General features: G+C 61.9%; 1 protein-coding gene across 2 annotated transcripts in view; it reads right to left on the bottom strand.

Moving 5' to 3' along the window:
• RBFOX3 (RNA binding fox-1 homolog 3) overlaps positions 1-24,397 on the bottom strand; it is a 269,214-nt gene that overhangs the window by 138,541 nt on the left and 106,276 nt on the right. The gene's annotated exons all lie outside the window — the stretch shown is intronic.

The raw sequence follows: 24,397 nt of genomic DNA, 5'->3' as shown, positions 1-24,397 counted from the left end.
AGGGCTCCTGCCCGGGCTGCCCACGGGGCCCCGGTGAAGACGGTGGCTGCTTCCTGCCGCGGGTGAAACGGAAGCGTCCTGGGCCTGATGGGGGCCTGGGGTCAACAGCTTATCCAGGGGCCAAGGGATGGAGGAAGCCACGGGGAAGGGGAGGAGGCCAGGGCGGACCACCCAAAATTCCACAATAAAACCCGGACGCACAACCACGGAAAGCCAGCGAGCCAGGGAGGTCGGCCACGCAGAGACCGCGGCAGCCGCCCCCGCCCCCGCCTCGGCCACGCCCACCACGTCGCCCTCGGCACGGCACCGTGGCAACGGGCAGCCCGACGCCGACAGCGACGTCGTGGCGCCTTGCTGGAACCTGCGTGCCGTGCGCCCTGCCCGCCCCCGCTGCGCCGTGCGTGTCTGTCCTCCCCTGTCAGACCGCGGGGCAGGACGGCCACGACCTGCAGCAGAAACGGCTCCGAGGCGCCCCCTCCCTGCAGTCGCCGTCACCCGCAGGGAAGCGGAGAATGGATCCCACAAGCTCCCGGGAGCCACCAGCTAGGCCCGTTCAGAGGACTTGGCGTGCTCTGCCCAGAGCTGCCATGAACTGCAGCGCCCACACGGCTGGAGGCCCGGCACAGGCAGCGGCACAGGCAGCGCCCCAGGCCACGGCGCCCGCCGCCGGACCCACGGCCGTGAGCGCCCTCCCGGCTGACTGGTGGCCGTCGTGTCTCAGATTCAAACGGCCAAGAACACAGGATGCTTAAAACCTTCCTGCGCTCAAATGAGGCACCGGGCCCAGGGCCCAGATGGCACAGTGGGTTTCTGAAGGCACCTCCCCCACAGAGGACCTCGGGGACCCCCCGTGGGGCCTCCCTGTGTGAAATGCCGGCTGCTCAGTGCCAGGGAAAGAAAACAAACAAAAAGCCAGGATAGCCCCTTGCTGCTGCGGCAGGTCCCGGGGGGAGGCCGGGGCAGGTCCGCCGGCGGTGAAGCCCCGCCGCTGCCGCTGTGCACACGCGCGACTCCCGGGGGACAAACGCAGAGCTGTTTTGGGTCCTCCAAGGGGGCCTGGGACGCTGGGTGGCCTCAGCGGCCGCACTGCCGTGTCCATGGCCTCCTGCCTGGAAACCTCCTCCCAGTTCTCGGGCCGACTGTGTTCACAGCCCTGGAGAAGCCTGTGGGATTGGCCAGCACTGCGTGTGGACAACTGCCCCCCCCCCCACTTGTCCCAGACGTTAGTCACAAAGTGGCTGGGGGTAAGGTCGCGTGCGGGGACCAGGCAGGTCCCCCCGGGGAAGGCTTCCTGTGCTGCCTTCCCCGGCTGGGCTGTGGGGCCCCCGCCAGGCCCTGGGGCTCCCTCCCGCTGGGTGCCAGCCCCGTCCCATCGTCACGGGGACTGGAAATAATGTGTGTGACAGTCACCGAGCACAGGCACATCCCGCAGACCTGCTCCTGTGTGTACACTATCGAGCTCTCGAGGAGGCCGCAGGGCGTGCAGAGTCGCTCTCCGGGGCCGCGTGCCTCCTGGCGTTCCTGCCGCCGCCCTGCAGCCCAGCCGTGCACACTGCAGACCTCTGCTCTCACCGAGACGGGGCATCTGCGCGGCTTGCGCCCCCACGCAGGGCAGTGGTGAGGCAGCACGTTTTGCAGCCAAGAGAAGGCCAGAAACAGCAGCTGCAAGGCCGCCAGCAGACACCCGACACCCCAGGCCGCACCTGCTCACCCACCTGAGCTCCTCCCCCCGCTCCCCGCCGCGGGCAGTTGGCGCCTCGCCGGCCCCTGCGCCCGATGCTGCCAGGATTGCGGAGGAGGCAGGGCCCGGCGTGGCGCCCCTGCCCGCGCTGACCGTTTGCTGAGAGCTGGCGAGAGGGACGTGCTGTGCCCGTGGCCGGTGGTGCGTGGCGCGATGCACCAACGCGAGCCCAGAGCAAGTTCAGTACAGGCGCAGGCGGTGAAGGGAGACCCAGTGCCCGGGCAGACAGGCTGCGGGCAAGGCGAGATGAGAACTCCCGGTTCTGCGCTTCCGGGCTATTTGCCCATCTTCAGGTGTCCGTTTCCAGGAGCCTCCGAGGACTGGCAGGGGGGCGGGCCATTCCTGCCACCTTCTCTGGGCCTCCCTGCCGGGGGTGGGGGTTGGTAGGAGAGGGGGCTCCGAAGGTGCTGGCTGTGGGGCTTGGTGGCTGTCACACCAGGGAGGGGTGACTCAGAAGCGCGTCCCCTTCTTACAGAGTGATCCGCCACGGGCCGGCGGCGGCCCTGGAGCCGCTAATATCTGGCAAATGTGGGGAGGGGATGCTGCTTTAACTTGCAGGACACACACGCTCTGCTTGGGGGACCCCCGGGGTCCCAGGAAGCCTCCGTGCGGGGCTCCGTTCTCAAGGGTCAGTGAGGAGGTGGGCAGGCACCAGGCCCTTCCAGACCACGCCCTCTTCTTGGGGGAGGGGCATGTGGCTCGCCTCCCACCTCTGAGGGGGCGGTGGACACGCGGGCTGGGGTCGGGCCTGTGGAGTCCCCCCCCCAGCTCTGCTGCTCAGAAAGCCTTCCTCTCGGGAGTCAGAGGGGCCATTGCGGGGGTGGGGAGCGGGGGCGGGGGCAGGAGGCTGTGGTGCGTGGGAGGCCTGGTGCGCGGGAGGCCTGGTGCGCAGGAGGCAGGCGGCCTTCCCACTGCAGCCAGCTACCAGGCACCACCTGGCAGGCGGGCCGCCACCTGCAGGGGGCAGACGCCCACTCATCAGCCGTGCGGCCCGGTCTTCGCGCCCGCTCACCCTTGCTGGCCGCCGGCCCAGGCGGGGGCCCCGGCCCCCAGCACTGTCTTCTGCCTGCCTGGGGTTTTATCCAGGCCTGTGAGCAGGGGGACAGGAGAGACAGGCCTGCGGGCGAGGGCTCCCACCTGTGGGAGCTGTGGCGCAGTCGGCACCGTGGGCAGGCGCGTGCCTCTTGGCCGGGCTGCTGGGGCCCGAGCAGCCCCCACCCCGGGGGCTGCGCCGTTCCGGACGGGCGTGACTTCAACAGCAGGCGCCACAGGTGAGCTGCTGTCGCCTGAACCTCTCCGGGGAAGGCAGTGATGGGAATTCCACAGGTGGGCCTGGCAGCCTGCAGGCAGTGTGGTAGGAATTTGGGGACAGTGTGGGCCATCTCATCAAAGGACACAGCTCTAACCTCAGAGGGGCTCACCCAAGGAGCCCAGTAAGACTGGGGGCTCTCTTGACCCCTAAGTGTCCCTGCTCTGCCACGGAGAGCCCCGCCCACACGGGCCCTTGACCTCAACCCGCCACTTGCCCTTGGGGCGGGGGCACCTCCTTAGGAAGGTCGCACGAGACCCACCCCACCCCGGATGTCACCACCTGCTGTCCCTCAAAAATAAAAACGAAAAGAACAACGGAAATGCAATCACAGCCGCCACGCTCCCCCTCCTGGCCCCACCCCGCTTTGAGCTCCAACCTCGCGGGTATTTATCGCCCGCCCTCTCGTAAATCACCGGCGGCCGGGCTGCGCATGCGCCGCCGCGGGAGCGGCCGGCAGCGCAGCGGGTTCCCTGCAGCGTGCGGAAAGGAGCCTCTGCGGGGAAGCCCTCCCGGGAGCTGTCCGGCGCGGAGCGGCGCGTGATGGACGATTATGGACCATCTGCACTTTCAGAGCGGGACAGATTTACGAGCGGGAGAGGCAGCTAGAAGAGGGTCCGTGGCTATAACTCACTGCCCTCTTCAGAGACACTCTCCTCAGGCAGCCTGTCCTCCTGCCCAGAACCCAAGTCACAACCGGCAAGAGGGGACGTCGATGATGGTTCACTGGAGTGGTCCCTCCCCGCGGAGCAGGGCTGTCACAGGCATTGGGGACAAGGGCCCAGGGCCCTCTGCCTGGCCGAGCAGGGTCCCCATCGCTGTTTCCTAGTGCCCCCGGCTCACCAGGGCGCGCCCCCTGCCACGGGTGCTGAGCAGGGAGAACGTGCCAGCGTGTCCCTCCCGCCTCAGCCGCCCTCAGACCCAGCCAAGGCTGCTGACAAGCGGAACCCTGCAGGGGATGCGGCAAACGCACCCCGTGTTCCGGGGAGGCCGTGCCGTTTGGTACCTCTGTGCACAGGGGTGGGGAGGCAGTGAACCCCAAGGACACACCCGCCGGGTCGGGAAGCCACCTGCCCAGGGACTCGCGGAATCTCATTCCTGTTTAACAGGGGAGGCAACCAGGGCCCCAGCGGCGCGGGGCAGCGTCAGGTTTCCACCCCCGGCCCTTCGGACCCTCCCGGGCTGCTGCCCAAAGGCCCGCACGGCAAAGCGGAGGGAACCGGCCCCTGCCAGAGGCGGCCGGCCCTGGCCCCGCGGGGGCCTGGCAGCAGGGCAGCTCAGGACGCTTCTCCAGTGGGCTCCGCCCTCCGGCGTGGCCCTGGGGTAAAGAAGCGAACGGGGGTCCCCAGGTTCCGACCCCCGGCCACGGCCCCCGCCCCCGCCCCCGCAGCAGGTAAGACCGCGGAGGCCCGGCGAGGTCCGGATGCTCTCTCCAGGCCGCACGGCTCACCAGCCGTCGACCTGGGGTCTTCCCGTGCCCTCGCTGCGTGCCCTCCTTGGGGCTGCCCGGAGCTCAGCCACCCTTGAGAATTTGCCTCCATGGGGCCCTGCCACTCTCCCCGACGGGGACCAGGGACCTGCGCGGCGATGCCCAGCTCGGCAGCAAGGACCCGGCCAACAAAGGTCCTGGAGCCAGGTCCTGACTGGGCTGCCGCTGAGAACAGCAAAAGTTCAGCAAAATGGTTTTTCGTTGCTTGTATTTCTTTTATCTTTTCTTGCAAAAATTCCAGTCCTGCTTGCGTCACCCTGGAGCTCCCCTGGGACTTTTTCACCTGGGAAAACCTCCTGTTCCTGCCACGCCCACTCCGTCCCCGTTGCCCCCTCACTGGCGCCAGCCTGGAGGGCAGGACTCCACCTCCCCCTGCGCAGTTGCACCCGGGCTGAGTCTCCAGGGCACGGAAGGCCGTCCGGTGAGGAGGGGCGGGCGGGCCCCACACTGACGCCAGCGGGAAGCAGGCTCCCTGGCTGGCCCTCCCGGCTGCTTGCGGCGGGGAGAGGGGTGGCGCTGGGCAGAGGCTGAGGCTGGGCTGGTGAGCAGGGGCGAGCACCCCTGTTTTATGAACCACCCTGCCTCTCGCCCTGCAGAACTGGCTGCTCTCTGCTGGGCGGGCCACACGGCCCATCACAGCGGGCGGGGGCACCTCTCCCTCTGGACCCGCATGTCCAGTGGGTGGCTGATCGCGGAGGCGGTGGTCCACGGCTGAGCCGTGTGGTTGCCGTGGTTTCTGAGCACCTGCAAGGCGGCCCGTGTGAGGAGCTGAATCGTGGAGGGTGATTCATGGAGGCGTAAGTGGCCACTGTTTGGAAGAGCCCGACTCGAACGGTGAGCAGCCGGGACACGCTCGGGGCCTCAGGCTGCCAGGCCCCGCGGGTGCTGGCTGAGTGCAGGTCTGGACAAGACCCTCCTGTCCTGCAGCTTTGAACCTGACAGACGTCCGGCCCGAGCCGTGGGCGGGGGTGTGTCTTGTCTGTCTCTAGCCTCAGACGGTCGGCTTCTCCGTGAAAGCACCACGGACTTGTGAAATTAAATTCTCAACTTGGACGGAGCCGCGTGGGGGTGGCTGTGATGGCCCAGGCACAGGGGTGGGCACAGGACACAGGGAGGGAGCCCCCGCTGCCAAGGACCCGGGCGCAGGCCCTGGCGGCTGCCGCGCGTGGGATGGCGGGGGGCAGGTCTGGCGGAGAGCTGAGCCCGCAGGTGCGCGGGCATCGGTGATGGCTGCCCAGGCGCGGGGAGGAGCCGAGACGCAGGGGACCCTGCAGGCGATCCCTTCCTGTCCCCTTCCCACCAGCACCGGCTTCCCCACGGAGCAAGTCCCACCTCACACACAGGAGAATTTACGGGCCCCTATTTTTCCCAGCCCAGCTCTGCTTGCTGTGGAAACCATTCCCCTCCTGCTTTGTTATTATTATTATTATCTTCATTAGCGCGTGATAGAACGCACTCCAGCCATCCCGGGGCTCACGTCGAGGGCCGCTTCCCCAAACCCGCCCTCCACCCTGGCCGAGCCTGCGGGGGGAGGGCCCAGTGCCCCATCCCTCGCGCCTCCCCTCACTCCGTAAAGGTTACTGCTGACGGGATTACATGGTCTCGCTACAGATGGCGCCACCGCAAGGACGCCTTCATCACAACGCCCAGCCCAGCCCAGCAGCTACTCCAAACCCGCAACCTCTCCCCACCCCCCCGCAGGAGGCTCGCAGCCCCAAGGACGCTCTGGAAAACAAGGGTCTCTGGTCCTGCCTCTCACTAGCAAAGCCCAGGGAAGCCCGGGGCCACCCTGCCTGATGGCCAGCCCCAGGGGATGTCTCCGGGAAACGCAGAGAATCCAGGGACCCCTTGCCCCAGGATGGGTCTGGAATTGCCCTGGAGCCGCCAGGCAGGGCCCCTCCCAAGCAGGATTCTTGGGGCAGAAGGAAGGAGTTTCCCCTTCCAGCCCTGGACACTCACCGGTTCGTGGTCCCCCACCCGAAACCCCGCCCTGGGGGAGGGGTCCTGGCGTCCGGTGCAGCTTCGCCCCGCGGGTCTCCCCAAGCTTGACCAGGCTGCCACCCTCGGCCACCGCGGCCCCCCCACCTCAGAGCCTGGGTGCAGGGACGGCCACCGCTCGCTGTGTCCCGCCCCGACCCCTGCTCTCCCCTGGGCTTCTGCATTGTTTCCACCTAGTGTTTGCATTCTTTTGTTTTTTAATTAAAGATATGTATGTATGTATTTATTTTAGAGAGAGGGGAAGGGAGAGAGAAGGAGGGGGGGAGAAACATCGATCAGTTGCCTCTCCTATGAACTCGGACCAGGGACCGAACCGGCAACCCAGGCCTGTGCTCCGACCGGGAATCGAACCGGTGACCGTTCGCTTTGCGGGTCGACGCCCGACCCCCTGAGCCGCCCTGGTCAGGGCTTCGGTTCTTTTTCCATGAGTGCATGTGTTGCCTCATTAACTAACCTGTATACCTATATCTACACTTTTCTAATTAAACATTTTCAAGCTAACCCCCGTAGGCCCCCGGCCCTAAGCCTTCATTGCCAACTACCTCCCGGGCCCCTGCCCGCCCCCCACCCAGACGCCGCCACCAGACACACGCACAAAGCAAGAGCCGCGTGCCCGTGTCTGCCCACGACACCCCCGCCCCGAGCCTCGTGGGCGTGGAGTCCTGCTGTCGCGTCGGCCGCCTCCTGAGCTCAGCCCCAGCCCCCCCTTGCATTTGTGCCTCCTCCTTCACGTCCACTGTCCTCCCCGCAGCCGGGCCCGGGACCGCTCGCTTCCCTCCGCCTCTGCCCGCGGCCGCCCGCCATCGCCCAGCACCCATGGCACCCCCGCCAGGGCCTGCCTGGCCGGCTCCTCCTCAAGTCGGAGCCAGGACTCTCGGGGTGCGTTCAAGGCCCCCGCCGGCTGGCCCCGCGGGCCCAGGTCGAACATCTTCCCGTCCCCTCCCTGGGCCCTGCAGGAGCTGCCGCCTGCAGCTGGGGGTGGGGACTGCCCAGCGGCAGCTTGGCACGCAGGCTGTTCCCACACATTGAAGATCCCTGGGCTGCAAAGAGACCGGACGCCCCAGAGCCGGCCGCAGCGCCCTGTTCTTTCTGAAACGCGTTTGAGCTGCCGCCTGCCCCACGATTCACAGGGTCCCCAAGTCTACGGGCTGGGGACCACACAGGCCTGCACGGGCACCGCGGGAGGTTCACGGCATCCAGCTTCACTTGGACAGTGTTTCCTAACGCCCGTGGGAGTGAGGAGGGTCCTCCCAGCCTGGACGGCTCCCCTCGGCAGCGAGTCACCCCCACCGCCCTGGACTTCAGCGAGTTCGGTCTGGGCTCGGGGTGGAGGTGGAGGGGACGGCCCCCTTCCCGGGCCGCTCCGGGAGCGGGCTCGGGGCTTCCGGGCATGCCGCCCCCCCCCCAGCCCCCAGCAAGGGAACAGGTGGCCACCTGAGGCCCAGAGCAGGCGAGGACTGTGCCTCCCCGCGGCTTGCCCCAGCCACCCTTCGCCACCCCGGCCCTGTCTCTCCCTGCGGCCTCTGGGTGTGGGTTCCGTTTCCAAACTGGAAACCAGTCCAGACGTTCGGGCTTGGAACTGGAGCCCAAGGAGCGAAAGAGCTGTTTGTAGCTCTTTTATTTTTATTTTCTTAATGCTGCAGCGAAAAGCAGGGATCAGGCTGTGCCCAGTTCAGGGAGGCGCTGTGACAAATCGATTCGCTACCCAGGGCAGGGCGGGGGAGGGGAGGGGGACAAAGAGGGGCCCAGGGTACGGGGGAGAAAGGCCAGGCACAGCCCCCCAGCCCCGGAGTCAGACAGAAAGTGAGACAGAGAGACACAGAGATAGGCACTCGGAGGCAGAGAGGCTGCAAAGAAACGAAGGTGCAGCCGGTCACCTCGCAGCCTCCAGGAGAGAAGGGAGACGGGCGCCCCCAGGGACGTGGGGGGCTGCTTCTGCTGCTCTCCTGGCCCCAGGAGGAAACTCGGTCCTCGCCTGCAGCCCTCTCGTGGCTGCACCTGTGAGTCTCAGGTCCCCAGGCGCCACACCGCCTGTGGCACATGCCTGGAACCGGATTGTCCCGTCCAGCCTGGTTCTCGCTGAAGTGAGGAGACCCAGGGCCTGCTGCCTCCGCCCCGCCGCTGCCTGTACCACATCCCGCCTGCCCACGGTCCCGACCACGCCACACGCCGTCCTCCACTTCCCTGCATAACACTTCCCTCTGCCTCTTAAACCGCAGTTTCCAGGATGGGACAACCAGGTCCCCAAAGCAGAAGCCCAGCTCACAGGGACAACGAGAGCCCCCTGAGCGGGGTCCCTGGCTCGCAGGGCGGAGTCTCTTCCTTGCAGGTGAGCCCGCAGCCCCGCCTCTCTGCCCAAGGCGGCCCTCCTACCTCCCCTTGCACACAGAGCGGCGGTCCCAGTGGACCCCACGCCGCACACCCGTCCCTCCCAGCCCAGCCGCTGGGGCTGGGCTCCCGCAGGGGCCGGATGCTCCTTTAGTAGGACCCGGGTGGACGGGGCTCTGGCTCTGGAGCAGGAGAAAATGCACACGTAGCGCGTAACAGCGGAGATTCTCCGGGGTTTGGGGGCTTTCCTTGGTGGCTGACGGCCTTCAGGAGGCGATTAAAATGGCACAGTAAAACGGAAAGGACTCACGCTCCCGCCCCGGAAGCGCGGCGCCAGCCAGCCTCCCGCCGCCCGGCCCAAGGCTCGAGCTCCTCGGAGGAGAGGTGGTGCTCACTTGGCAAAAAATACCAGCGACAGCGGGGACATGGCCACAGGTCCCAGCCGCCTCCCCTCGGCGCCCTGGCAGCACCGGCGTTGGACACCCGGCGAATCCGGGAGACCGCACGCTGTACCCGTGCACGCGCCGATGCGCACATGCACGTCGGGATCAGAGGAAGGAAACGCACGGGAGGTACCACGCATCACACACACACCCCGCTTCCCCGCAGCCGCCTCCGACAGCAACCAGCAAACGGCCCGGCCCTCTGCGCTCTCACCTCTCCCGTGCGCCACCTGGCTCGCCCCTCCGGACGTGGGGTGGCGCCATGGGAGGGAGCGGGCCTCCTTCCCGGTGCTCCCGCCCCGTGGACTCCCACAGCGACGGGGGCAAGGCACGGGATGGCGCGTTTGCCGCTGTCTCTGGTGCAGCAGCGAGCGGAGCTGTCAGGCAGGATGGGCGTCGCGACACTTCCGTGACTGACTGGAGTTTGTGAGGTTCCCCTCCTCCCGTGGAATTTCAGGGGGCTGGGCTGAGACAGAGAAGGGGCGCCGTGGAACAGCTCTTCCAGAACTGCCCTTGGCTCTGGGAATTCTGCTCCCTGGGGCCCCGCCCCTGCCGGGGGGGAGGGGCCTGAGAACATTGTTTAAGTTTTCAAAAAGGTGCTTTTGGTTTTCCGCAGACCGTACCCACCGAGAGGTCCAAACACAGCACCCAGGGCATCACGGTGTGTCCCCACACACCCAGAATCTCCTAAGTGGACCAGTCATTGTCCTTTTTGGAATTAAAACAGCTACACATGCTACCATCCGGGAAAAGGCGCTTGGCTTTGTGCTTTGGCGGCCCGTTCCTGCCCCGCCGGCGCTGCCCCGGAGCTCTGGGCACAAACAAGCGCTAGCCGAAGCATGCTCGGTCCCTTGTCTACGTTTCCTCTCCGTGACCCACAGGCCATTGCACATTTTTGCCTGTACGGCTTCTGGAACGTTTGGAAAACCCGTGGCCAAGGGCAGCGGTTCTCAAGGTGAGGTCCCCCAACGGCGGCGCTGGCATCACCTGGGACCCTGTAGGAAAAGCAGGTCCTCGTGGCAGCTCAGGCCTCCCCCTGGGCCCTGCGCCGGGGGTCCCGACTCGGCAGGCCGGGGGCGGGGGCTGAGAATCTGTTTAACGTCTCCAGGCGGTGCTGATGCTGCCAGCCAGGGGGCCGCCCTGGGCTCGGGGCGCAGCCTCCGCACAGCACGCGCCGGCCTGAGCGTTGGGGTCTGGGTCCCGGCTGCACCTGCCCCTCCTGAGCCACAGCTTTCGTGTGCGGGGGGTGAGCAGGCTGCGCTGCGGGGTGAGGGCCCTTTCCAGTCCCAGTTCCAGGATTCCAGGCGATGCTCGCAGCGCACAGAAATGGGTGTCAGGGCAAACTGCTGCAGGGGAAGCAGAACCCCGGTTTGCTGCCCCCCACTTTCCCACCGGCCTTCACGCCGCCTCCCACTGCGCCCAATGGAAACCTGAGCCCATCACAAGCCCTGCGTCCCAAAAATTGAATCTAGCCTGTGTGTCACCACGGAGCGGGTGTCGCTGGCTGCACTCTGCGCTGCCCCTCCCCCGATGTTCACCCCAGTGACAGACACAGAGGAAACAACCCGAAGAGTCACTGCAGAGATGACGTGCACGGCCTGCACATCTCTCCAGCTAGACGGGGCAGCGTGACTCCATGGCGCGTCCCCATGCATCAGAAGAGCAGCGCAGCTCGGGGGGACGGAAGGGGGCCCGCAGCGGGTCGCGCACGCAGCTATCGGCGTGCCGCAACACGGGCCTGGCGCACGGTCACCTGGGGACCCGAGCCCTCTCAGCGTTTCGCGACGCTGGGCTTTACTGGATGAATGAAAAAAATAAGGGAAAGAAAGCGATGAAAACATCTGTGGGGAACATCTGGGTTCCACTGCGAACTGTGAAAGCAAACTCCCCGAGTCAGCACCCGGCGAGCACTGGGAGGGGGTATTTATAAACAGCCGCACACTGAATGGGAGAAAAGGCCCCAAACACCACAGCTTCCTGTTTGAAACCCCCCAGAGTGGCAAAGTGCCGAGCTCCGCGCTGTGTCTGAGCCACGAGTGACGGCCACACCGGCGCGCCGAGCTTGGGATTCAACCCGGCACTGGGACAGCCTCCGGGGTGCGGCGGCCGGCTCTCCAGAAAGGGCCATTTGAAGAGAGGACTCGAGGTGCCCCGAGTGCCCGGGGTGTGCGTCCGTGCACACAGAAGAGCTAGCATGGCCACGCACACACACATCACATAGTTGTGCACATGGAAACGCAGGCGTGCACATACATATGCATCTCTGTGGAAGAATGCACATGAGGCTGCAGGCCTCTACACACGTGCGTGTGCAGGTGGGCACACAGCTAGCCACGCGGGGTCCCAGGCGTGTTCTTAGGGAAGCATGTGCGTGTGTGCCTGCCTGTACACACATGCACAGGAACGTCCAAGTAAAAGTTCACGTTTCCCAACCGACGTTTTCTGCAGCTTCCATTTCGCCTCCTTGCACTGGTCGGAATCGAGCACCCCGCCCCCCCCCCCATGTTAGATGTTAGTAACGCTGCCCACACCCTGCCCTCCTCAGGCGCCGCTAATGTGACTCGGTTGTTCCTGGGTGTTGGGGCGAGAGGCAGGGAGGGGCGGGAAGCTGGGTGTGGACAGTGCGCCCCCGCCCGGCCCTCGCCGTCTGTGCTGCAGGCCACCTGAGCGGTGCCGGGGGCGCACTAGGACTTTCCCTGCCTCCCGGGGCCTGGGGACCACGCCCGGAGGCGGCCTCTGCCTCAGTCACACTCCAGGTGCCTCTTTGCAAAACCGTCCAGCGGGCAGAGGAGCAAAGGCCCTGTCTGCTCACGCAGGACCCGCAGCCGGACCCACGGCCAGGGTTCCAGGAAAAACGATTGGCCACCGCGGCTCCGGACGCACGGGGGTCGGGGGCTGCAGGTGCCACCACACTGCGAAGAGATGAAAGAAATGGACCTCATTTGGAAAATGGCTCCTTTGCCCCGGAGCCGGGGCGAGGGGGAGTCCTCGGTGCAGCCCCACCCCACGCCCCCCATGAGCGGGTGGCTCTGCCCCACCTGTCCCCTGCCATGAGAGGCCCTGATGCCACCACACACTTCCTTCCACTCACATGCGGCTTGTGTGTGGGGCTCCTACTTCATCAGCTTTCATTCCGCGTGATATTCATCACACTGGTTTATTTACGGGGCCCTCGCTGGGGAGCGGTTTTTTGGGCCCGGTGAATAAAACATTGGCCTCTGCGGCGCGTCGGGGCGATGTGGCCCCCACGCTGTCAGCCTGAAGACGCGCCTTTGCCCTTCCTGGCGACTGCGCTTCCAGGGATGTATTTGTATTTCGTTGGGCACTTGCCGTTGTTTTTCCTCCTCCCGGCCTGGCGGCGTTGGTCCCACTGGGCTCTTCACTCTCCCGATGACGCGCAGGCGCCTCCTCGCGCTGGGCGAGGGGTCTGGCGGGGCGGGGCGGGGGTGGCGGAGGGGGCCGAGCACCTCTGCCTCGGCTGCTGGGCAACCCCGGCTGCTCGTCCCGCGCCTCGGCCTGAGCGGCACTGCCCCGGCCCCTGCACGCGCCTGCCGGGGAACCAGGGGCTCCGCTCGCGGAGGAGAAAAAGCCAAGCAGGACCCGAGGGACCCTGGGGATGCAGACCCAGCTTCCTGCGGAGCGGCGGCCGGTGGGGCGGGGGCGGGGTCCAAAACCCCGGTGACGGACACGGGGGAAACAACCCCAAGACATTTTTTAAGGTAACTATGGCCTTAAAGTCTGAGGAAATCCATGGTCAGGTGGCGCTGAACTTATGGGAGGGGGCGGGGGGATCACTCTGTCGTTATGGAAATGTCTCATCCCTACATTTTACACCGAAACCTAATATATCATATGTCAACTGTAACTGAAAACAATGTTAAATTTCACAAATACCAGAAGAAGGGCAAAGCGACTCGCTTTACACCAGGACCGCCCTGGGGTTTCCCCAGCAACCCTTCCAGGTGCACCGAAGTGGAAGTGTCGGGGGAGTTCTCTTAAAAAAAGGCAGGAAGCGGGGGAGGGGAGGAGGGAGGAGCGAAGAAGAGGGAGCTGAAGGGAATAATCAGGCAGGCCAACGCTCTCCCATGCTGCAGGGCCGAGTTTTCCTTCCAGAAACCACAAAAAGGGGCTGAGAAGACCCCCGTCGACAAAGCCGCGGCCAGCCGGCTCCTGGCGACTCACGGCAGCAGGTCTCTGTGCTGAGGCCTGGCCCTCTCTTTGTTCAGTGAGGCTCGGGCTGTGGCGCCGTCCTCGCCGGCAGCACCCAGGGCTGGTGGCTCTCTCACAGCTTGGGGGAGGAAAATGTGACTCGCCTTGGCCAAGGCCCCCACTAGACCAAGGACACCCGCTCCGTCCCGGGTCCTCCCCGGGACCCAGCGTCCGGCTTCGCCACACATCTGCCCCGGACAAAGCCGGGGAGTGTCCTATCCGGGAGGATGGCCTCACTCACCCTGCCCTCGAACGCCACCCCCAGCCCCCTGAGGAGGCGGAGCGGCCTCTGCGGGGTCCTCTGGTCACGCGTTTCCTGTGGTATGAAATTCCTGCCCGTCTCCCCCTTTTTCTCTGCTGGGGTATTTTGTACTTTTCTTCTTGCTTTGTGGAAGTTCTTCCCATGGGCTTGATACAAAAAAACCCTTGGTCGGTTGGGCGTTGCTAGAATTTTCTTCTACTTTTCACCTTTTAAGAACAATATGTTGAATTTTAAAAGCTCTTAATTTTTCCTTAGTTTTCACATACTCAAATCTGTTGATATTTTTTTATGCTCACTTCATTGACTTGCTAAGACCTTCTTCCCCAGCCCAAGGTCCCCTTGTATTTTCCTCGGAGATCCTTCGGACCCTTAAGTCCTCCACGCAGCGTCGTTGGCCGCCATACGGTGTGGGGCAGGGGTTCTGCGCCACGCTTTCCACGGGGGTAACTCCACGATCCCCCCCCCCGCCCAGTTCGCTGCCTTAAATGGCCCCTCTTTCCCTTGTGGCCTGAAATGCCTCCTGCACCACAAACCGCAGCCCCATACGCCCACGGACCTGGGAATGCGGAAAGTTGGCCGGTCGGCCCGCCTTTGTGACAATACCACCGCCTTTATCACTGTGGCTTCAGACCGAGCCCTGAGCCCCAACCGGTGTGGCTCAGTGCGTAGGGCGTCACCCCACAAACTGGAAGGGCGCCGGCTCACCCCCGGTCAGGACACGGGCTTGGGCTGTGGGGTTCAGTCCCCGGTTGGGGCTCATGTGAGAAGCAACCGATCAATGTTTCTCTCCCTCCCTTCCCCTTTCTAAAAATAAAAGATATTTTTTAAGATGAGCCCGGACAGGCGGCAGGGAAGTGCACCCTCTGTGCCCTCCTCTGCAGATGGGGCCTGGCCCTTCAAGGCCCCTCGCTCCTCCATGAAGTCACCCCTCCGGGCTCCGCGAGAAGCTCTGCTCGGACGTGGCCTGGGATTCCACCAGCTGCCGTCACTATGGATCGATAAGGGGAGAGGACGTTTTAATGAGGTAAAGTGTTCCTGTTTGTTTTTAGAGATCCTTTACTCATCCTTGGTCAAGGTTTATCATCTTGCTTGTGTGAGTATGAAATGTTCTTAAAAACTTATTCCCATGTATTTGACATTTTCTGAGGTTACTATGTACAGTCTCTTCTCATTCATTATGTTTGCTAGGTTTTTTTGCTGCTGATATTTAGATACAGCTGATTTTTGTATATCAACCTTATTCCAATCAACTCCCCGCTTTCTGAAAGGTTTTCTGTAGCTGCTTTGGGGCTTTCTCTGTAAACGGCCAATTCATCTGGAAATGACTGTTTTCCCTTCCTGTCCAAGCCTCCTACCCCTGGACTCCGCCTTCCCGTGGCCGCTCTGCCCAGGACAGTGGACGACGGGGACCTCGCTCTGGCTTCCGCTCTGAATGGCAACGTGGCTGCACGGAAACCCTACGCTCCGGGCCCGCCCGCGTCCGGGCCGGTGCGCCGCCCGCTTGCCCTGGTGCCTGGGGTTGCCGCTGGCGGTCCTGACGCCCGCCTCTTTCTTGTTCTCTGGGTGCGGTCTTCTCTTCCTCTCTCGAATCTCCTTCTCTTTGTTGTTTTGTTTTCTTTCCATTTCATTGTAAGTGCGTAGGTTTAACTTGCCGTCCTCTCTCTCCTTGTGGACACTCGAAGACCCTTTAATCTGGGCCATTCACCCTGTTCTTTCGTAATGGCCGAGGTTTTATTTTCACATTTTCCTCAAACACGTCCTCCCTGACACTAATTTTTCTCCCTCTGCCAGAACGCTGTTATTCAGGCGTTGGCACTGTAACTTCTCATAGCTTTTCTCTTCCGTTTCCTTGCGCGTTCTCTCTTTTTTCTGGGCGGACGTATCGAGCAATCGGCTGCTCCGACCCACGGGGTCTTCCTCAGCTGTGTGGACGTGCCCTTCATTTCAGAGAAGACGTTTTAATACCCAGTACTTCTGCTCGTGCCTTTTGTGTCGGCTTGATTTTCTTGTCCTTGCCCCGCCCTGCTTACATGGCCCTCACCCCAGGCAGCGTGTTATTGAGCTGGCTTTTCAAAGTGGCCTCTGCCTCCGCGGGAATCGGGAAGAACCCACAGCCCAGTGTGTTGCTTTCTGTGTGTGTGTTTCCTCACCCCGGCTTCTCAGATGTCTTGTGTTTCTGCCTGTGAGCGCGCGCCCCTCGGTGGCAGCCGCCGCTCTGCCTGCAGTGCGTCTGGCGGTGCTGGGAGCTCCTAGGACAGGCCCCAGGGCTCCAGCAGATCAGTCCACCCACCCTGCCCCGGCCGGGCGCCCCCTCCAGAGGGAAGCAGGAGCAGGCGGCCTGGCGTGCGCCGCTGGCGTCGGCGATCGGACCTGGTTTGCTCGGCGCCCTGGAGCATGAGCCCTGCATGGCCCAGCTTGTCCCAAGTCCACGGTGGCAGCCGCTGGGACAAGCCCATCCCTCCACCGTCCCTTCACCCTGCTCCCCTACAGCTGCGCTTGGCCCCTGCTGGCCCCTCGCCAGAGCCTCAGCCCCACACAAAACTGGCCCGGGGACACACGGGGGCAGGCGCAGATGTGAGCCCCGCTCTTGCCGCGCCTCTTCGCTCCACCGGGTGAGCAGGGGTGCCCACCGCCGGGCGCTCTGCGGGGAGGCCTGGCCGGCCCGGGGTCGGGTGGCTTCCGGGAGGGGTGCCGGGAGTGGGGAGCAGCGGGGGTTGGCCGCCAAGAGAGGAGCCCCTCTGTGAGCCCCTCTGTGAGCCCCTCCCACCCTCCAGCATCACACAGGGTCGCTTCCCTGCCCAAGGCACCCCTGGGCTCCCCCTGCCTGTCCCAGCCCCTGGCAGCCCCTGACCCTCTGCTGTCTCCATGGTTTTACCTCTTCTCTTGGGGTGTTTGAAAGTCTCCCTCTTTCTGAGGAGTTCTCAGCAGGCTCACACGGGGACAGGGACGGCAGGGACAGGGGAACGGGGGTTGGGGGCAGTGTGACAGGGCCGTTGGAAGGTCAGGGGTGGCCCCGCGGCCCCGGCCTGGGTCCCGGCAGGGAGAGGAGCCCTCCGAGCCGGGAGTCTCCCCGCGGGCAGGGACCCCGCCAGGTTACTCGGGGCTGTTACAATTATTTTCGCTTCTGTGAGACGGAGCGTCACTGGATGTGCACTCCGCATTTTTGCAAGTGTGTCCTTGATCCTTCAAAAGCGAGTGAAAGGATATAATTAGCTCATTTAATGGGGTTGGACTTGGTTCACCGCCACCTGCCCTTGGCGCTCCTTCCCCTCCCCCCTGGATTATTAATGGATGTTATTGCTAACGACCCACCCTCTTGATGAGGGAACTTCCCGGCCGACCGCCCCCCTTGATGTCCCCGAACAGGGCCATTCTGCTTCACGTTGTCACTCCTTCACATTCTCCCGCGTGTTTAAAATGGGACCCTGCAAGGGACGGAGCATACTTCTCAGATGGAAATGTACAGAGTAGTGACTCAGGGAGCGGCGGGCAGGACCGGCGGGGGTGGGGGGGACGGCCTGTCCTGGCGAGAATGCGGCACCGGCGGGGGGGGGGGGGGGCGGCGGAAGCCGAGCGGCAGGAGCGCGTGCCCCTCTTCCAAATGCTCTGCGCTCTGAGCGCTCGCTCGGCCACGTGTTGTCTGCAGAGCAGGTTGAGGGCTGTTTTCAGGCACTTCCTCCCGGCTCGGGGCACCCACCCCCTTCTTCTCTGCCTGAACCCGAGCCAAGGGGCCCTGCGGGCTGCAGAGGAGGCTGGGCCCTCCCCGCCGCTCCCCGGACACTGCTGGCTGAGCAGCGAGGCTCCCGGACCACTGATTTCAACGCACGATGCAAACGAAAAAGCTGAATATGCCCAAGTGCGCTATTTATTTTTAAATCATGGTTCTGGTGAGTGCAGGAAAATTCCAACGCTGCTCCGCGTCCGACTGGGGCAGGACGCGGTTATGTAACACGTGGGCTGGGAGGCTTCCCGCGTCTGACTCCTGGCTTGCTCCCAGCTCCAAGTGTTGCTGAGCCTTTGTCAACTCCTCCCTCCTCCCACCCCAAGCTGGAGTGCGAACTAGGGGTTACAGCTTTGGGGTGTGCACCCCAGCTGAGCTCCAAACTCAAGTATTCTTTACTTTCTGTAACAACCAGAGAGAAACGTCTGCCTGGTCTGCGGTCCTCACGTCCCTGTTGTCAAACAGATCTGTTCTCCGGGGACGGGAAGTATCAGCGGCCCAGGACCAGGTGGGCAAGAGGTGACGGCCACCGGGTGCCCCTGGGGCCCTGCCAGGGACCCCTCTCCAGCAGGACACGAGCTCTTTCCCTACAAAACAAGGACGTTTTTGTGACTTCTGTGCCACCATGAAAAGACATAGTACAAGGGTGGGTTTGAACAGCAATTTGAAAAATATCTGTTGATTTCCTGAAATGTGACCAGAGAGCTGAAACCTAGAAAGCAGACCAAAGGTAAGAACTGGTCTGGAATCCGAGCGAGACGTCAGTTCTCACAGGCGTTAAAGGAGCAGCAAGTGCGAGTTGGCCGGGCCCCCACTCTCGTTAGGGGTCATCCTCCCTCCTCAGCCTGCGCTGGCCTCACCAAGGGGCCCTCAGCTCCTTGCCTCTGGCTTGAGAAGCTATTTTCTAACGTGTTCACCTGAGGACTCAAAAGGGAGGCGTGGCATGACACCTGCAGAGCAGGCGCCTCTCCCCCATGACGTGCCTGCTCCGGACGTTTCCACACACCTCGGCCACACACAAACGCAGCCTCGCCGGGTGCTGCAGCTGCGGTTCTAGGGAAGGTGTGTGCGTTCTTTCAAGTGCCACTGCAGCAGGCTGGAAACATGTGCAATGTGGCGGGCGTGTGCGCCTGTGTGCGTGTGTGCGCACGGGCACACAACCTCTGAACCGAAAGAGGACCCCTTGCTTGCCACCTGACCAAAACAACACAAAACACTCACTAGGTGCAGAAGGAAAACCTGACTCAGATGTGTTTAAAACTATGAAAGATACTTAATACCACATGTTGAATTTGAAAGAATTAAGAGGGGGAAGGAAATAGTTTTGTTTTTTTAATAACTTGCTGTTTTCCAATTTAATAAAAGTGTTTAGGGACTTCTGGTCAAGACGGCAGCATAGGTAAACATGGCTCGCCTCCTCACGCAACCACCTCAAAATTACAACTAAAGTATAGAGCAAGCATCACTCAGAACCATCTGAACTCAAGTTGAATGGAAGTCTGACAACTACAGAATTAAAGAAACCACATCCCTCCAGGAGGGTAGGAGGGGCAGAGATGCTGAACGGGCTGGTCCCACATCCACATGTGGTGGAGAAAAATTCCGGAGGGACATCTCGGGAGGGAGGAGCTCCAGCCCCACCCAAGTTCCCCAGCCCAGGGTGCCAGGGCCGGGAAGGTAAGTCCCCACAACTTCTGGCTGCAAAAACCCGTGGAGATCGAGTCGGCGGAAGAAAATGCTGGAGCCCCGAGCAGCTCCCCTTAAAGAACCCACGCACGGACTCCCTCAGACTCACTGCCCCTGAGCTCCAGCCCCGGGGCAGCAGCTCGAAGGGCTCCAGTGGCCCACAGCGGGGAACCGAGGCTCTGGCATCAAGGCGGGAGCTGGGGACAACCCTCTCCCAGACGGAAAGGCAGGCCATTGTCCCTTATCTGACTCTTCCCTACACAGAACCACACTGCCAGTAGGCAGGCGTCATATCTGAGACTCCATCAACCTTACTAACACTGTTTGCCCCACCCTGGAGATCCCCTGAGACTCCGTCCCACCCAACTTATGGGCCCACCCAAAGGGTCAACAGAGACTATTCTACATGAATGGCTGGTCTTGGTTCATGCTGCATAATTTCCTAAATCCTCTCAAACAAGCAACAGCCGGCCTGAGTGAGCCCCCAGCCCCTGTATCTCTTGTTAAGTGGCCCCAGTCCAGCGTTAGCAGCAGCCAGCCTAGACTCACAGTTTGGCTTCACCCGGGAATTTCCAAGTCCAGCCCAAGCAGCAGCCATCTCCCACTGCTTTATAGCTCAGGCAGGGCGGCCCAGGAAAAACAGAGGTGGGGGTTGACCTTGGCCTACACCACTCAGGAAGCCCCAGGTCCTGTGCACCCAGTGGACAGCTACAGACCACGCTGGAGCACCACCACCCTGCCCCTGCACAGCTGGTCCTCCACGGAGGGCGGAGGTTGGTGGTCCGTGGTCACTGCCAGTCCTTGCAGCTGACTGGCCTGGGTTAATCCCTCCCACTGACCTGCCAACAGCAATCAAGGCTCAACTACAAGAGGAGAGTGTGCGCAGCCCGCACGAAGGTGCCTCAGTACCCAGCTGGGGTGATGGGGGAGGCTGTGCCACTGGGCCCCACAGGACACACACTACATTAGGCCACGCTACCAAGACAGGGAGCGATAGCAGCTCTGCCTAATACATTTAAACAAACACAGGGATGTTACCAAAATGAGGAGACAAGGAAACATGTCCCAAATGAAAGAACAGATCAAAACTCCAGAAAAAGAACTAAACAAAAGGGAGATAAGCAATTTTCTCAGATGCAGAATTCAAAACACTGGTTATAAGGATGCTCAAGGAGCTTAGTGAGGACCTCAACAGCATAAAAAAGATCCAGTCAGAAATGAAGGATACACAAATTGAAATAAAGAACAATTTACAGGAAAACAATAGGAGAGTGGACGAAGCCAAGAATCAGATCAATGATTTGGAACATAAGGAAACAAAAAAAGAAGCGATCAGAACAACAAGAAGAAAAAAGAATCCAAAAAAAAACCCCCAAGAATAGTGTAAGCAGCCTCTGAGAGAATTTCAAGCGTTCCAACATTTGCAAAATAGGGCTGCCAGAAGGAGAAGAGAAAGAGCAAGATATTGGAAATCTATTTGAAAAAATGATGAAAGAAAACTTCCCTCACTTGGTGAAGGAAATAGACATGCAAGCCCAGGAAGCACAGAGTCCCAAACAAGATGAATGCAAAGAGGCCCACTCCAAGACACATTATAATTAAAATGCCAAAGGTTAAAGATAAAGAGAGAATCTTAAAAGCAGCAAGAGAAAAGCAGTTAGTTACCTACCGGGGAATTCCCACAAGACTGTCAGCTGATTTCTCAACAGAAACTTTGCAGGCTAGAAGCAATTGGCGAGAAATATTCAGAGTCATGAAAAGCAGGGACCTACGGCCAAGACAGCTGTATTCAGCTAAGAGATCACTCAGAATCGAAGGGCAGATAAAGAGCTTCCCAGACAAGAAAAAACTAAAGGAGCTCACCATCATCATCAAATCATTTATCATATGAAATGATAAAGGGACTTACCTAAGAAAAAGACGATCAAAACTATGAACAATAAAGTGGCAATAAACACTTACCTATCAACAACTGAATCTGAGAAACAAACTAAGTAAACAACAACAGAAGCATAATCATGGATACGGAGAGCATTTTGACGGTTGCCAGATGGGAGGGGGTGGGGGAGAATGGGTGAAGAGGCGAGGGGATTAAGTACAAATAGGGCGTTACAGAACAGCCATGGGGATGTAAGGTACAGTATGGGAAAGGGAGTGGCCAGAGAACTTACACGCATGACCCATCCAGGGACATGAGCAACGGTGGGGGGGCTGCCTGAGGGGGTGGGGGCTGCTGTGTGGAGGGGGACAAAGGAGGAAAGCTACAGTTGTAATAGCATAATCAATAAAATATAACTGAAAAAATATGTAATAAACGGATACCAAAAAAGTAGGTAGCGATTCCTTTCATTCTAAAAATTGCTACATTGAGGACTTTTTCCCTCTGTATTGTAGCGACTTCCGCTTGCCGGATTCCAAGCCCCGAGCTCTCCTTTCCCATCTGGGATTCAAGGACAGACCAGGAGGGGACGTTCTGAGCGGGACATGTCTTCCCTCCCGCTGGATGGGTCACTCTGTTTGCATGACCTGCCCCCCCATGCTCCCCTACCAAGCCCCCCGCTTCCTGCTCCACACCGCACCCCTGCCATGAAATTGGCTTCGACCCCTCCCGCCTGCCGGGCTCCCCTCGGGGGCTCCAATCACACGCGGGTGCTGCCACGCGGCCTGGCCCCTGAGTCATGCCTCGGCCCCGCCTCCTCACCAAGGCTCGGGAGCCACGTGGAGACCAGGAAAGGGGCCTGGCTGCTGCCCTCCTCCCCGCCCCACCCTGCAGGCCTGGCCCAGGGCCTTGGAAACCCCCCGAAATGGGTCTGTCGCTTTAGACTGGCCCTGGGCTGAGGTACCATCGACACATCACTAACCCTCTCAGCAACTTCGATTTCTGAAAAGACTATCCAGTTAGGCCGACTTTAACTTACTGAGAATTCGCTCCCTACCGCGAGGCCGGGGCAAGAGGGAACCTGGGGCGACTTGGCTGGCTGCCAGGACCGCCCCCCGCACCCCGCACCGCCAGGGGCAGCAAATAAAAATGCAGATGCCCCGTGATGTGTGAGTTTCGAATAAACAAGTATGTTTTAGTACAAGCACATCCCAAATACTAAAATGCATGTTATTGATCTAGGAGTCAAAGTCAGCTGTATTTCATCCAGCAACCGACTGGCCCCATCTGCCCCCAATTTCAAAGAGAGGTTTTGCTGGGGCTGCCGAAGGTGCAGAGCCACGCCCGCCGGTGGGGGGCGCCCTCCCCCCAGGCCGGCCACTGGGCCTGCCGCTCCGGCGGCCGCTGCCTGAGAGACACGGGAAACCGTGCTGCTCCGCAGACCGCGGCAGGCTCGGCGGGCCTGGGTCCCAGCGGGCTCTGCCAGGTCGGACCGTCGCCTGCGCCGGCTCCTCGGGGAGCGGGGCTGTCCTTTTTACTCGCTCATCTTCCGTGTTGCGGCCCGCCTGCCGGCGATGGGGCGTCCGCCTTCTCGCAGCCTTTCTGGTCTCTGCACACCTTCCCTGTACGCGCGCTGAGCCCGAGAAGGCCGGCGTTTAAGGGCGCAGAACGGTTTCGCAGGGGCGTGTCTAGAGCCACACTGCCGGAGGCCCTGGGAACTAAGCAGATATTCAAACAGTCCCCCAAAGCAGCAAGCGTGGAAGCTGAGAGACCAACTGGCCGTCAGCCTCGGCGGGCAGGGAGCCCTGTAACCTTCTGGGTGCACCCAAGAGACCGCAACCCGGCCGCCGACCCAGCGCTGCCGGCGCCTCCTCACCGTGGGACAGTCCCGCAAGCTGGCCCGGCCCCCCTCGGTCAGGGCGCCCGGGGCCGGACCAGGAGGCGGGAGGTGTCCTTGAGGCCGCGTCCCCAGGAATGGGAACCCACAGAACCGGCCTCCAAGACCTAGTGGGCTGAGCGGGCGGCTGAGGGACACCTGGCCGGGACTCCAAGCCCCTGTTACAAACTCACGCCGGCGCAGAATCGCGAGGAAGAAGCCACGGTTCCCTCCCGCCACCTGCGCTGATCTGCAGGGTTACTGGTGCCGGCAATTTACAAGTTAAATCCCATCCCAGCTGGGGAAACTCAAAACTGCAATTACAAACTTTAACTGAGAAAAATTGCTCTGGATCAAATTCCTTGATTTATTTTATTTATTTATTTATTTTTTGAGAAACACATTATATGGGGGGAGGGGAGTGGCCATACGAAGTTTAAATTAGTTGTGATAAAATCGGGGCGTCATGGTGCGCTGATTGGTGTATTGCAGGCAATTCCCGGGAGCCCCCAGCCTGCCTGAGTAGCTCCCGCCGTCCGAAGGTCAGCCCTCGGCCACGGAGGCGCATGTCTGGGGGACGGAAAGGACACAGGCAAAGGGACAAACGCCCCCCACCACGTGTGAGAAGACACCCACACGTGGCCCCAAAGTTTGGAAGAGGCCGACCCGCCATCCATCCCCCCTCATCAGACACCATCCCGCAGGCAGTTGATCCCCCACCCCCGCCTCCCCTCGCCCCACTTTCTGCTGTTGTCACACGGACCCACCTGCCGGCGGGCCCGCCCATGACGTCACCACCGGGTTCAGCCGGTAGGCAGCTGCGTTCAGCGCCCGCAGGCTGACCCGCCCTCAGCTCTCAGTGCGATAGAGATCTCCCCCCACCCCGGACGTCTCCAGGGCGACCGGAAGACGCCTCCTCGGGGCGCCGCCTTGCCCGTGGGGTCCGGAGGATGCCCACACCGCGCCCAACCCCTGGGCCACCACCGCCTGTCACCAGAGCGCAGTGAGCCTCGGCGGTCCAGCCGGGAGGCAGCCTCGCAGTGCCCGGGGCCGTCCCTGTCCTGCGCCCCGCCCCTCACCCCCGGCCGCCTGCCCGTGGAGCGCCGCCCACCTGCGCGCTGGCCACGCTCATTTATTTGCTCTGAGAAGCAGGGCAAGTGGGGGCGTGGCAGCTTTCTGCCGTTTCGTCTTTAGTCATCTTTATACGGCTCGCCGGGCATGTGCGGGTTTCTGTTTCTTTATTTGTTCATTAAAACTTCAATAAAAACGTTATAAAAATGTCTTATTTGGGTGGTTAATTGCCACTTCCATGTTAATATGCAAGCGGCGTTGGCGCTCCTGCGAGGTTCCCCAAGTCTGTAAATAACACGGCGGCCTCGGACGGGGTTCCCTGCCACAGCGTACTCAGTCATCCGGGCACAAAGGCGGCCGCTAACGCGTCGCTCCCGTCCAGGGG

The sequence above is a fragment of the Pteronotus mesoamericanus genome, unplaced genomic scaffold (assembly GCF_021234165.1).
Source record: "Pteronotus mesoamericanus isolate MK-2021 breed Mesoamerican mustached bat unplaced genomic scaffold, CSHL_Meso_final scaffold_408, whole genome shotgun sequence".
Classification (NCBI taxonomy): domain Eukaryota; kingdom Metazoa; phylum Chordata; class Mammalia; order Chiroptera; family Mormoopidae; genus Pteronotus; species Pteronotus mesoamericanus.
Note: the sequence above shows the minus strand (reverse complement) of the source record. Positions and strands in the feature narration are given on the sequence as shown.